This window comes from Rhamphochromis sp. 'chilingali', assembly GCF_963969265.1.
Source record: "Rhamphochromis sp. 'chilingali' genome assembly, chromosome: 20".
NCBI lineage: Eukaryota > Metazoa > Chordata > Actinopteri > Cichliformes > Cichlidae > Rhamphochromis > Rhamphochromis sp. 'chilingali'.
In genome coordinates, this window is record NC_137947.1 from 28705391 (window position 1) to 28719651 (window position 14261).

General features: G+C 38.8%; 1 protein-coding gene and 1 long non-coding RNA gene across 3 annotated transcripts in view; both read left to right on the forward strand.

The window, feature by feature from the left end:
- Positions 1 to 14261, forward strand: part of atrnl1a (attractin-like 1a) — a 341974-nt gene that overhangs the window by 188550 nt on the left and 139163 nt on the right. The gene's annotated exons all lie outside the window — the stretch shown is intronic.
- LOC308388231 lies at positions 6985 to 8914 on the forward strand. Of its 2 annotated transcripts, none has more exons than XR_013970065.1 (3): positions 6985 to 7029; positions 8010 to 8105; positions 8554 to 8914. It is a non-coding gene; the product is annotated as an uncharacterized lncRNA (long non-coding RNA). The 2 variants fall into 2 exon arrangements; XR_013970066.1 differs by lacking the exon at positions 6985 to 7029 and adding an exon at positions 7735 to 7775.

Sequence of the window (14261 nt, forward strand, 5' to 3'; positions counted from 1 at the left end):
GGAAGACGGACAGCAGGTCGAGAAACAGCTGAGGATGGAGGGTTGGATGAGGAGATGCATGCAAAACTACAGTAGCTCTAATTTTTGTTAACTCATTCATTCATATAGTGCTTACTGCAAATGGGGGGCTTTGAGAATCGTAGGGAACCTTGTTATCAGTGCATGATTATCTGCTTATAAGTTGATTAAAAAAAGACCCTCAATGAAGATTTAGCAATAGGAATGAAGTAGTTAAAATCAGTAAATCTACATGTGATACTATTAGAGGAAGCTCAAGGCATTTGTTAATGTTCTTAAACAGACTGTAACTGTAGGATTGAATTGACTGAGCTTCAACAGAGAAGAAGCTTAAAACAAAAAAAAACTTTTCCTCACCTAATTCACCTAATGAAATATTAATTTTATATTATCAAACCATTTATTTATCACATTATTGAATCTTTTTTTGTTTTCATCAGCCCACTGCTGAATATGATATGAAGCACGCCATATTAACTTCTAATTGTTCTTTCTTTCTGAGGGTTTGATGTATAAAGTACATTTTAAGCGCACATGGATCAGTAACACAACCCCAGTCGGCTTGTGTTATCAGAGTCGTTTGGTGTGTGTAAAAGTCAAAGTTTAGTGCAGAGTGTTCTGTACCTCATTATGGGTCATTTGTCCATCGATCGCTCCCCTCATATGCATTTCCCATTAATGGTACATTATCAAAGCTCCATATATCTGCTGGTGGAAAGGTGATATGATAATTACCAAGAGGAAGCCTATCTCGCCACCATGTCAGCCAGGCTCGTGTGTAACATGAGAAGCATGCGGCGTCCGGTCCTGTGACCTTGGTGGCTTCTGATGATGGAGTAGGGCGAGTTTGAGAAATTGTCCTGAGAATTGATAATGACCTGGCCTGATATATTTGATTTAATAGAGCTGGGTACACGCACACACACACACACACACGTACATGCGAGTCACATGATAGCAAATGGAGTGACGGCACAAAGGGGCAACACAAGAAAACAACAAATCTAGAGGTACCTGCTTGATTGTCAGGAAATGTAGAATTTGCTAGAGGGAATGATTGCAAGGCCACCCCTCTAACCTTGGGTCGTGAGCTCCCATCAGCTCCCGTCTATTTGTTTTGAATTTAAAAATCCTAATATCTGTGTTAAAAAAAACGTTTTTCTCATTCACGGGCACTGGCTTTTATAATGTCAGGGATGCAGTGATCCAGCAATAGTGATAAACTAATAAATTTAGCAGGTGCTACAGAATATTTACAGACATTGCAGGAAGATATAATTCTGTTAAAGTTAACCTGGCTTACTCTGTTTGACCTTTTAGCTGTGTGCACTGCTGGCAGCATGAGTTGACACCAAAAGTGACGTTATCTTTTGTGGCAGTGAAACACAAACAAACACTATGATCCAGTGTCTCACTTCACATGGCTTTGATGTTGGCTCCTCCTCGACTTCATATTGAGCCCCGGGCCAATAAGACTGCGGGCCAGCTGAAGTCTGTCATTCAGAAGCTGTTACACAGACTCAGGGCACAACCTTACATGTAACCTTTTCTCATTCAAAAACAACCTATGTAAAAAAATAAAATAAATAAATATTGAAAATATCTGTGGCAAACTATTGTGGCCTTACAGTGTTTCCCTCACAGGATCTTGATATTGGCTGAGAATTGAGAGCTGGATGCGGAACAGATTTTTATTAGATGATATTCCCCCTTAGCTTTAGCTCCTCTGCACTCATCTCATATTTTTATGTATTTTATGTCATATGTAACTCCATCCATCGGTACCTACATACATCCTCTGTCATGTATCTGGGTCCAGTTTGTGGGGGCAACAGTCTAAGCAGAGATGCCCAGTTTTCCCTTCAAGTGGCCAATTGCTCCAGTTCTTCTGCAGGGAAACTGAGAAGGCTCCAAGACAAGCCAAAAGATATAATCCCTCGAAGTGCTCTGGGTCTATCCCGGCCACCTCGCAGTATGACTTGCCTGAAACACCCGAACAGGCATCCAACTCAGATGCCTGTTCGGGAATCTGATTAGGGTACTTTCAGGGTGAGAGAATACAAACATGGAGGAGGAAGATGGCATAATGGGTTTTCATTAAATGTGTGTGTCTGCTTTTTCAGATCCAACACTTTGCAAATGCTGAATTTCTCTCTCTTTGATTAAACAAACTTAAGTCAGAGATAATAAAATTATATGTTGCATCTGCAAATACAGATGCAACAAATCCCAAGAAAATACAGACCATCACTCTAATTTGTTCATTTGACACCATTTTTTCCCATAAAGTAGGACTGGCCTGGTTTTGTTTCTAATCAGAAAATCATGTTTTATTGATTGGGCACACAAACATTGTTGGAACATGACCCAGTTTCTCTCCATCTTTTCTTTTCATTTGTTTGTTTTGAAAGAACAACTAATTTAGCCAGAAGTTCTATAACTCAACATCATAACTGTGTCTAATTTGAACATCTCTGTTTGTAATTTAGCAGAAAAAGTTATTTTAACAGCGAAGGCTTTGTAATATTGCTTAAATTAACAGACGTGTGTTTCCATTTTTCAAAAACACTAAATTGGAATCGATGACAGGAAAATTAGCTGTAAAGAGAGCTTGTTCTGTACATCTGCTTCCCTGCTGCATCGCTCCATGCATTGCAGCTTATACGCCAGTTGATTAAAAGCCTTCTGTCAGAGGTGAGCAGCCATTTTGTTGCAGAGGAACTCAGGGCTGTGATAATTTGATTTGCTGCGCAGTGCTCGGTCACTCATCGTCTGTGCCATTATTGAAAAGGATGCCTCTTCTAATCAGATATCCGCCACACACACAAACACCCTCTCTGATCAGTCAGTTGCAAAGTATCCATTATTGGATTAAAACAGAAGCCTAAATGGTTAACTGTCTGACCATCACACACACACACACACACACACACACACACACACACACACACACACACACACACACACACACACACACACACACACACACACGACAAAGGAGGATTGAAAGCACATCTATCTGATGCATCTCATTGAAGCAGTATCACATTTCATAGGCTAGAACAGAAGTCGAGAGGCACGGTGCTACACATGTAACCAGAAAGGAAGTCATCATCAGTCATCAACACAAATTAGGTTGGTTACAGAATAGATACATGTGTAGCATGCGTGTGCGGGAAATGGTCACCTGACATTTATAACAGCAACATTTAGTGACCAAAATCAATGTATTTAATCAATCATCTGATCAGTAAAGCTAAGTCAATTTAAATATTTTCTCAAGACATTTGCAGGTTTAACTTTTAATTCAGAGATAATATTTGAAATATTAAATTGTAACTAAATAGTTCAAATATTTGAAACAGAAGTCCTGACTGTTCTGTTATTTGGGGTTTTTACTGCAGTTTGTTGCTGGTGTTTGAGCTGTAGATTAATGCATGAGCGTGCCTTAAGCACCTGTTTAAAGAAGACTGCATCTGTGAGCTCTCCTAACAAGTGCACACATATGGTAGAGCAGGACTCATTTGCATAACATGTAGGTGGAAGCAGCACTTGGCAACTGCTTCACTTTGGTCATTAGGTTCTTATGAATATTCAAATACTGAGGGAGCATGCACTGTAAACACATCGCTTTTCGTTTAACATGCTGATATTAGCATGTGTACATGATTTCTATATGCTTCATAAGCAACTCTCAATTTCATTTTATAATTGAGCACTGTCTCACTGCTTTGGGCTGTTATAAAGCTTTAAACCCTAAAACTAATATAGAGTTGTATGAAATAGTTTTAGCATATTTATTTCTCACTTAGACTATTTTTGTACCAGATGTACAGGAGACATGTATGTGTGGATGTAAGAAATATTTCCCAACATATTGATTGTTTTGATTGTTTTAATGGATTTCCATACTCATTTTACAAATACCTTCAGAATTTCGTTTTTAAATATACTGTACTACACTTAAGCTGGTTTTATAGTTTAAATTACTATTAATATTACTTTAGTAAATAGCACTTAGGTGGGGAGTAGGATTCCTCTTTTAATACTCTTAATATACTAAAATCGAGCATACAGGCCAGTGAATATTTTAAAGTCAAGTGAGCTAATGCAAATAGATAAGATGACTGCACAGCCAGCCACTATCAGCAGATTGGTAAAGCCTCCAGATACTGTACATCTGCAAGCCGCTTTGAAACCCTACTCCACACCTCCTTTTTTATGCTGTATTTGACTCAATCACTGACAAATGTGTTGGTACTGGTGCCTGTTCAGTGCTCCACAGGTTTCTTTCTGCTGCTCTTACTCTGCTTTATGCTTCCCGCATGCATATTTACAAGGGCAGTTAGGGAGATGAAATATGTACTTAACTTTCTGACTGTTGAACAATATTTTTATTTCAGTCTTTAAAAATACCCTTGCTATATTGCTCAAGGTTGATATTTGTTATGATAAACATAGTGGCTAAACTCAAATACGTTGCATATATTAAACATAAAAAGAGACCTTTGATTTGGATCTTAATACACAATCTCTCTGCTTGTCTGTTAACTCCCCTACACAATCACTTGCGCAACCAAACTTGACACACAGGTACATCTTAGGCTTCTGAGGATCGGCTATCTAACAACATTGTGCTGCCTAGCAACCACCTATGAATTGATTAAATGGTATATTTGTAATGTTTATGCATGTATAACAACTTAATAAAAGTGCTGCCATTTTAATTGCATGAGTATCTAATTTATAGCCACAAAACATTATCAGTTATGATAACTGATGATGCCATCACTTTGCCTGGCACCCACCTAATAGACTAAAACGACTTTTCCATAGTAGGGCTTATGAATGTAGTAGCACACATATTTTTTAGACAGAGAATGGTTGGCAAATTATCAAAATTATCAATTAATCATAGATATTTAATTATGCATATTCACTTTTTCTGGATATTAGCAAACAGTCACTCTGTTCAGTGTTATCTTCAATACTGATCCCTTTGTTTTGTTGCTTTTCTCAGTGTGATTAAGTTATCAGTTTGCCAGAAACACAAACAAACCACTGTTGTAGTATTTCCATGAACTAGTTTTTATAATTAAAAGGCCCCAATTTCTGGTTTGAGTGAACAATTTATTCTTCTTTGGCTTTGTAGAAAAAGATTCCCAAAAATGCGCACCACATTGAGGCCTTCCTCATCATTACTGCCTGAAGTCTGTGTCAAACATGAGTTCCAAAGTTTCCACTTACTGTTTTCAGCTGCTATAGGTTTGAGTATCTATCAGGGTCTCTGTGTTATAAAGTACACTGTAAACCCGAATGTTCAAAGTAATTAAATAGATTAAATAGTGTATACTCAAAGTCTTTAAAAAGTTCTGTTAACTTAAATATGTCAAGTTCGTGTAACATGTTCTTCTTTTTGAGTAAATGAAACTAATAATATTTGATTGAATTGAACTATTTCTATATTAAGTAAGCATCACTTAAAATCATAACTTAAGCACAACGTAAGACAGTTAAGTTAGGACATATAAGAATGGTAAAGTCCTGTTATTTTTGTTGTTTCAAGTAGGTAGGATTTAATAATAAACTTAATTTATGTAGCACATGCTAAAATACAATAAAATCTCAAAGTGTTTCACCAAATAAGTAAAATCAAATTGTCTTAAATGCATTAGTGGAAGACAAAATGTATCCATCCATCCATCCATCCATCCTCATCCGCTTTGTCCGGGGCCGGGTCGCGGGGGCAGCAGCCTAAGCAAAGAGGCCCAGACCTCCCTCTCCCCAGCCACCTCCTCCAGCTTATCCGGGGGAATACCAAGGCGTTCCCAGGCCAGCCGAGAGATATAATCTCTCCAGCGTGTCCTGGGTCTGCCCCGGGGCCTCCTCCCGGTGGGACATGCCTGGAACACCTCACCCAGGAGGCGCCCAGGGGGCATCCTTGTCAGATGCCCGAACCACCTCAGCTGGCTCCTTTCGATGTGGAGCAGCAGCTGCTCTACTCTGAGCCCCTCCCGGATGGCCGAACTTCTCACCCTATCTCTAAGGGAGAGGCCAGCCACCCTTCGGAGGAAGCTCATTTCTGCCGCTTGTATCCGCGATCTCGTTCTTTCGGTCACTACCCACAGCTCGTGGCCATAGGTGAGGGTAGGGACGTAGATCGACCGGTAAATTGAGAGCTTCGCTTTTACACTCAGCTCCCTCTTCACCACGACGGACCGGTGCAGCGTCCGCATTACTGTAGCTGCAGCCCCAATCCGTCTGTCGATCTCCGGCTCCCTTCTCCCATCACTCGCGAACAAGACCCCGAGATACTTGAACTCCTCCACTTGGGGCAGGAACTCATCCCCGACCCGGAGTGGGCACTCCACCCTTTTCCGGCTGAGAACCATGGCCTCAGATTTGGAGGTGCTGATCCTCATTCCCGCTGCTTCACACTCGGCTGCGAACCGTTCCAGTGCGAGCTGGAGGCCCTCACCCGATGAAGCCAACAGAACCACATCATCTGCAAAAATCAGAGATGAGATTCTGAGGCCACCAAAGCGAAAGCCCCCCGCCACTTGGCTGCGCCTAGAAATCCTGTCCATAAAAATTATGAACAGAACCGGAGACAAAGGGCAGCCCTGGCGGGAACCCCCACCGGGAACGAGTCCGACTTATTGCCGGCAATGCGAACCAAGCTCTTGCAACGGTTGTATAGGGATCGAATGGCCCGTAGCAATGGGCCAGACAAAGACAAAATGTATTTATTTTAATATTCATTGTTTGATCAATGTATCCTACATATATATTTTAAATTTTTTCCGTAAGTGTTGAGCAGCTGCAGGAATAAATTTTTATTCCGAGTTAATCTCTGATTTACCCTCCGCCGCGGGAGGCGGCGCTAATGAGCATTAATACGAAACACATAAAGAAGTAAAGGTATATGGGCGGGAACAGCACCAAAGAGGCAACATGGACGACTGGAGAAAGTTGGACCTAACGGCAGCAACTAGCATCACTGGACTTACAGTAAGTTTTCAATGTTGATATTAGTTTATTGTTAAAATACGAATATTTAGTTGTATTTTGGGTGCGTGTCGAAAAGAATAGCAGAAATGTCGGGTCCGTGCTTTTTATGTGCTTTGCTGCTCTCCCCGAAGGAAACTTTGCACTTGCAGAGCTAGCATTAAGTTGTTGTAATGAGGGTCGCAGGCTGTTTAAAAAGTTAGATACTACTTGTTCTAGAGGTAGCGCCCGGTCACCTAGTATGAAACAAAGTGTTTTAATCTCTCTAAATGTTTAAACCCCCTCTCATGACTCAGAATAGTTGGGTCCAAACAAGCCCGTTGTCCCTGCAGTTACACAGCGGAGATACCTATCTGCAGTGAGAGTGCTTTTAAGCCGTTTTCTTGTTAGAAACGCTATATTTTAAACTATATGTGCAGGGTTAGGATTGTGAAGGAGCTCTTGGACCTCTGGCCTGCTCTAAAAATGGGGTCTGAGGTAATATGGATCAGCTCTCTTTAAAATGAAAATTGTAATTCTTACTCATGTGGCAGCTTTTTGCTGCTTTATAAAGATGTGCGAGATGCTTCAAATTGAACTGTATTGTCCTTCTGCTGTAGTTGTATGCAGAGTTTCAGCGGATTACAAATCAGAACCTGCCCAATACATTCTACGCTCTACTTGACCGCCATCTTCCTCGACTGATGACCTTATTCAGACGGAAGACAGCAGATGCCCTGGCTGAAATTCTAAGAATTCACAATGAACAGGTAATAATAGATTGTTACACATTTCATAGGTTGAACCAGTGGAACATTGGACAGGTTCAATGATTTAAATGAGCTTTTTGAATTTTGCTATTATTCCACTTTGTGTTTGCTATTTGTCTGACTGTATTAAAGATGTGAACAGGTTATTTGTGGACATATGTTCTGATTTGACTGTTGTTGTTGTTGTTCAGTAAACTCACCAGTATATACAATTCTGTTTTTATCTGGAAATAGGAAATCCATGATATCCACACCAAGCGCACTACCGTTCTCCACGCCCTTCCTGTCTATCTGCGTGAGGATGTCTCTGGATTTTTCAGAACCTGCACTGTGAGTATCCTTAAGTATCTAACAGATACTACTGTCTATATAAACAGTGCATCAAAGTACAAACATGTATTTTGATGCGCTGTTTGGACTTACCTTTGTTTAGTCTACCCATACGGTTTCCATGTATGGTCTTTTCTGTCTCCTCACTACGAATGAACTGAATTGGTGTTTTGTTGAAAGTGATAAGATGTTTAGTAAAACATTTTCCTGTGTATTTCCTTTAGCTTAGTTTCAGTCTATCTCACACCACTTGATTCTCTGGTGAATTAGCTGATTTATGTGTGCAGAACATGGATCTTCTGTTTTTCACCTCTTACAGTGAGACTCAGGTCTCCCTTGTAAAAGAGGTATTGGATCTCAATGGGAGTTGGTAAAATGAGAAATTATATGTCGTCTGTTGTATTTCTTGGGTTAGATTGTGATTAGTATCTCTTTTTCATCAATTCAGGACGAATCTGATGAGTTGGAGCTTGATGGTGTTGAAGTGGCCCTCTTCACTGTCATCAGTGACCATGACACGACAAGTCCAGTTCACTACCAACCTGTGAAAATCTCTGTCGTCATTGAAAGTGATGCCGTGTTCAGTCTCCCCAGATTTGGTGAAGCCTTCCTGGTAATGTTTGGACTGATCTATGCACTTCACCTCAGCTACCCCAAAGCCCTGACCAACACTTTAGAATTTACTCAAAAGATTTTACTTGGTCTAGAAAGTGGTAAACTGTCACCCAGGTTACAGACCCTCAAGAATGACTTGGTTATGTAGGAACTCATCTGAAAGAAGGATGCAGGGTGAAGCATTATAAAAGGCTAGTTCAAAGTTCTCTCCTTTTATCTAAATAATGCCTCAAAACGTTATTGCATTACTCTACAGGTGTTCAGCCAATAGGTCCAAACTATACAACGTGCCTTTGTTCTCCTTAACATAATGCAAAGCAACACTAATGTTTTGTATGTTTTAATGTTTTTCATAATACTATTTCTAAAACATTGTGGGCTGCGCAAGATGACCTAAATTTCACTGTTTGATACTGGTTAATGTAAAACAAATAGCATTGTAATTCACTCAAATTGCTGCCCTGTTGCCTTATTCAAATATTAGCCAGAGAGCCAAAAGCACATTTTGATATTATTTATTATTATTTGGCATTATTTTTCATTACTCTGACAGTTTTCCTGACTAAACAATTTTTGGTCTACTTATTTTAATTTATAAATGTTTTTGTTAATTATTTTTAACTTAATTAATTTTAAAAAAATGTATTTAATTTCAACATAATGTGCTAAAAGGGAGCAGGCAAGATACTGTTCAATGGCAGATGTTTATGAATTTTGCATATTAAGTTACCGATACTCAGTGTAATTGAGGCAATCAATTGCCTCAAAAATTTTAAGTTTTGGGTCACATGTTTTTAAGTATAAAGTAGTCAACATATTTGACTAACGTGTACTTAAAATAATGACAACACAAACTAATAAACATTTGAGTTTTGTTAACATAAAAATGTTGTGGTTGTGTGCTTATTTTTTATAAGTTCTGTGAACTTATTCCTTTGAATTTGTAAACTTGAAACTTTAAGTCATATTAACTGCAAATATTTGAGTTGACCGTTCTCAAAAGATACAAGTACCATGTAATCCAAACTTTTATGTTCTGGAAAAATTTGACTTTTGAGTTGATCAACTCAAAAAAATTGAGGCAATCGATTGCCTCAATTTTTTTGAGTTCTGGTAACTTATTCGGGTTTACAGTGTAGTTTCCCGGTGATGGACTGTTTCTTTCAGTTAATATGAACCATAGTTCCACTGCCCTGCAGCCTTGATGAAGATTAAGTGAGAAAAGTTCCTCAGCTGCTCTTTTCCATCTTCTTTTCCTTCTGTACTTTCTGTTTACTCATTTCCTCCTCCCCTTTCGGTGCACCCCTTTCTATTTTTCTCCTTTTCCTTTTACCTTCCTGTATTGATTAGCTAAGCACTTTCTTTTATTCCACGTTTTAACAAGCAGCCCTTGGTTCAGGGTTAGGGAAATCAAAGGCAGCCCACTGCTGTCACAGCTCTTAAGCTTGTCCCCAGAGGGCCACCGGAGTCCCTTCATAATGACTGGATTGTAGCACTGGAGTCCTTGGAGCCCTCTTTATGTCATTCCTGTTCTTCTCATTTTTTACTCCTCCCTCCCAGTCCTTCCTCTCACTCTCACTCTCTTCTCTGGTAATTGCAGTTCTGACTAGCCGGTTGACCCCTGACCTTCAAACAATTACATTCTATCATGTGTTTGTGCTGTGATGTGTGGGTTGTTTCAGTGTTTATTGTCTGAGTTTTGGAGAATTCCCTTCTGTAGTATTTTTTCTGACCCATTCTCCCTGCTGTATTTCCTGTAGCTGCAGTTTCTGTTAGGACCAAGTCTGCTCCAGCAGCACTCACCGTACTGTTTCAAAGCTTTGTTATATCGCAATAGAAACATCAGTTCTTCTTATGTTATAGTCATTTAAATCCGTAAGTGAAATATACTGAGGCATCTCTTTTATTCTAAATCATTGTTCGGTGTATATGAATTCGATCTTTTTCCTGAATCCTTCATCTTTTTCTTTTTTAACTTGAGGTATGTCTGAAACTCATTTGAAAATTCTCGTAAAAATTTTCTGTAATTTTTGAAATGTTTGTTTGAGCGAACTCCAACAATAAATGCACAACTATTTTGACAGCGCTATGTGCGCTTGTGCCACACCCCCACAGTGTATTATTGCAGCTTTGTAGAATAGTTTGCTAATGTTAACAACATAGCACTCCACCCTTCTTGTTCAAAACACCAATAACATGGCATTGGCCAAAATGCTGATGTTAAGGCTTTAAAATGAGCCGAAAACTAGTTGGTGATGTCACTGTAGCTATGTCCATTTTGTTGAAGTTAAATTCACTGATTCTGTTGTGAAAAACAGAATCTGTTTTATTATTATTATTATTATTATTACAACAGCTGCAGTATATTAAACTAAAACCACTAACCTCAGTAGAGCTGTTTCCTACATCAAAACTATGAACGGGCTTAAAAAAAACTATGTAGCAATAAATAATTCAACATGCAAAGCACACAGGAGCACTTTCCATTCCATAAATAGCATATACTGTGGTGACTCATGTAATCGCTCTTTTTCAATGTAAATTTCACTAACGATGTCTAATCTTTCAGGAGTGCAGTACTTACCATTACAGTATCTGACACTGATTTGTCTTAAGCCCTTTTTGGATGGGATTATTGTTCCCTGGGGGCCTCATGTGATTGAGAAATTACCCGTCCCACTATCTCTGTAGGTTCTCAGTCATCCAGATCATGGTAGTTTTGAGATCTTGAGAAATAAAAGAAGGAAACTGGACTTCCTATATTAGTCCTGTGTTAGAATCCCTTTATTAGAAGTACAGTTACTATTTATTTTCTATCACTCCTGCTCCAACCAGCTGTTTCATATGTTAGTTTCGCAGATTCAGTTCATTTCAATTCAATATAGCGCCAAATCACAAGAACAGTCACCTCAAGGCACTTTATATTGTAAGGTAGACCCTACAATAATACACAATACATATGAAGAACAACCCCACAATCATATGACCCCGTATGAGTAAGCACTGTGGCAACAGTGGGAAGGAAAAACTCCCTTTTAACAGGAAGAAACCTCCGACAGAACCAGGCTCAGGGAGGGGCGGGGCCATCTGCTGCAACCGATTGGGGTGAGAGAAGGAAGACAGGATAAAGACATGCTGTGGAAGAGAGCCAGAGATTTATAAGAAGTATGATTCAAAGCAGAGAGGTCTATTAACACATAGTGCATGAGAAAGGTGACTGACTGACATAGTATTTATAAAGTGTGTTTTACTCAGATGTACTGTCATCACTAGTCAACAACTAGACCTAAAGTCAACCTAAAGGCTGTTGGGCCTGTTCACAGTAAGGACACTGTCATTTATGTTATCCATCTCATTTCCTTTGACAGTTTGCTCCTCTCCATGCTGTACAGAAGCAGAAAACCTAGATTTGTACCAAAAGGTTTCCCAACTTTCCTTTTTAATGACAAAGCATCACTTTAAAACACACACAAAGATGTTCATTCAGAACATCTTTCCTACAAAAAATATAGGAAAAAAGGCAACATCACCAAGATGTGACATTGTCTTGGTGAATGAGGCTAAAATTGTCACAGGACATTTGTCTTTGATGCGATTTTATTGACATGGCTTTTATTGCTAAGGATTGATATTGAAAATGACTTACTACAGGTCTCCATAAAATAATTACATCATGTAAAGAATGGTAGCAGGATAACAACATGGTTATACAAATAGTTTAGGGCACTTTCTTATATGCATCAGTTCTGTGTTTAAAAAATGCTGCAAGTTACACCATGGCAAACTGCACAGGTGTGCACAGGTCTTTGCTGCCAAAATCTAAATGCCAGTATTGCTGTACACCACTCTGCAGTTTTTACTTAAAGCATATAAAACCTGTCAAGAGACACAGTTAAGTTTGCTTTGAAGAAACCAGCAAAAACAGTAGCTTGAAAACGACCATAGAATTATCTCCTCTGTATCTCAGTAAGAGTTGCACAAATATAGTGCATTTCTTGTCACTATTGAAATGAATTAAGTTATACTTAAATTGTCCAAATTATACTTGTCTGATGGTAATTTGCTCATTCTATGTATGTGCACATTAAGCTTGCATTATGTGTTTGTCCCCGTGTTAGATTCTCGTTTGTGGCTCTGCAGTGGTGTGTGCTGGGATGAAAAGGGTGTGGTCTAAACATCTTATTGATTATAGTTGTTTAACGACTGCAGTTGTTGTAAATTGAAATGATGGTAGTTGGCTGGAGCTGGTATGGGACTCATGAGTGCGGGAGAGAAAAATTAAGAGCAGTTTAAACTTACTGCATTAAGTGCAGCGATCATAATTTGTCCACTGTGCAAGTTTGTGTTTGTTTTGTTGCATTTGTTTTTCAGTGTACAGGATGTTTATCCATTGTTTGACAGTAAATGTGTGCTTTTTTTTTGTTTGTTCTTTGTTTTGTTCTTTTACCTTGTTGCAGTATGTGTGTACACTCATAATAACTCTTTATATTGTCAGGGGGGAATGATGTAAACTGCTGCAGTAGAAGCCTGAATGCAAAGCCAGGCTCTTTTCTCCCTGATGCCTGTATTAATGCTGTGTCCCACTGGATCAAAATCAGCTTTTCTGCAGCTTTTTCACTGTCAGGCCATTTTACCTGCTGCACAAGTGCTGGTAAACCTCTTAAGCTCATTCTGCCCCATTTCTTTCCCTCTTCCCTCCCAAGTAGTCTCAAAGGATTCACCAAAGACAAAGACGCAGCCTCTTTGACTATTAGGGCCATTTAAAGGTATCCCCATGTTGAACATGGCTGAAATACAGTGCCGTTATTTTGATGCGTCCCATCAGTATTTATTTTATAATTTACAACCCCAGTTAGCTGCAGTGGTTTAATGTTTTTAAATTCATTTTTCACAGTCTACTGTGTGCTACTACTCAGTGCTACTAAGTACATAAGTGGTTTTGCCTGTACCTCTTTTATATTATCTTAAAGTTTCATGAGAGAAAGTGTAAGATTTTGACACCTTTGAAAGACAATTAGTACAAAATGAAAGACTTTTCGCCTCTTAACGTAAAAATGAAAAAGAATAAGAAAGTGCGGGTCTGTCTAGCATAGGATGATTTCTTATTAAACTACTGATGCACATTTAAAGACATCTAAAGTTTAATTGTTAAGAATTTATCAGATTCTAAAGTTAGCTTTTAATTTCAAGAGAAACTCTGAGGGCAACATGTCCTCATAGTAATTAGATGTCATAGTCTCTCCTCGGATATCTTTTTTTTGTTCCAATACACTTAATATCAAAAGCATAAGCTGTCCTTATAAACATAATTTACTTTACAGTTGGAAGAAGTGATATTTCTTCATGAATGACACATTTGTTATTTATATAATATGGTTTGATCTTCATCTACATGTGAGTCACACTTTTATGCACAAACTCACTCAACAAATAAACAAAAACACAGGTCTCAGATGTTCTAGTTAAGGAGGTAAGACAATGTTTTAGTTGAGCTCCTATAAAGAAACACATACTGATAAAGTACGCTCTTCTCAAGAGGAT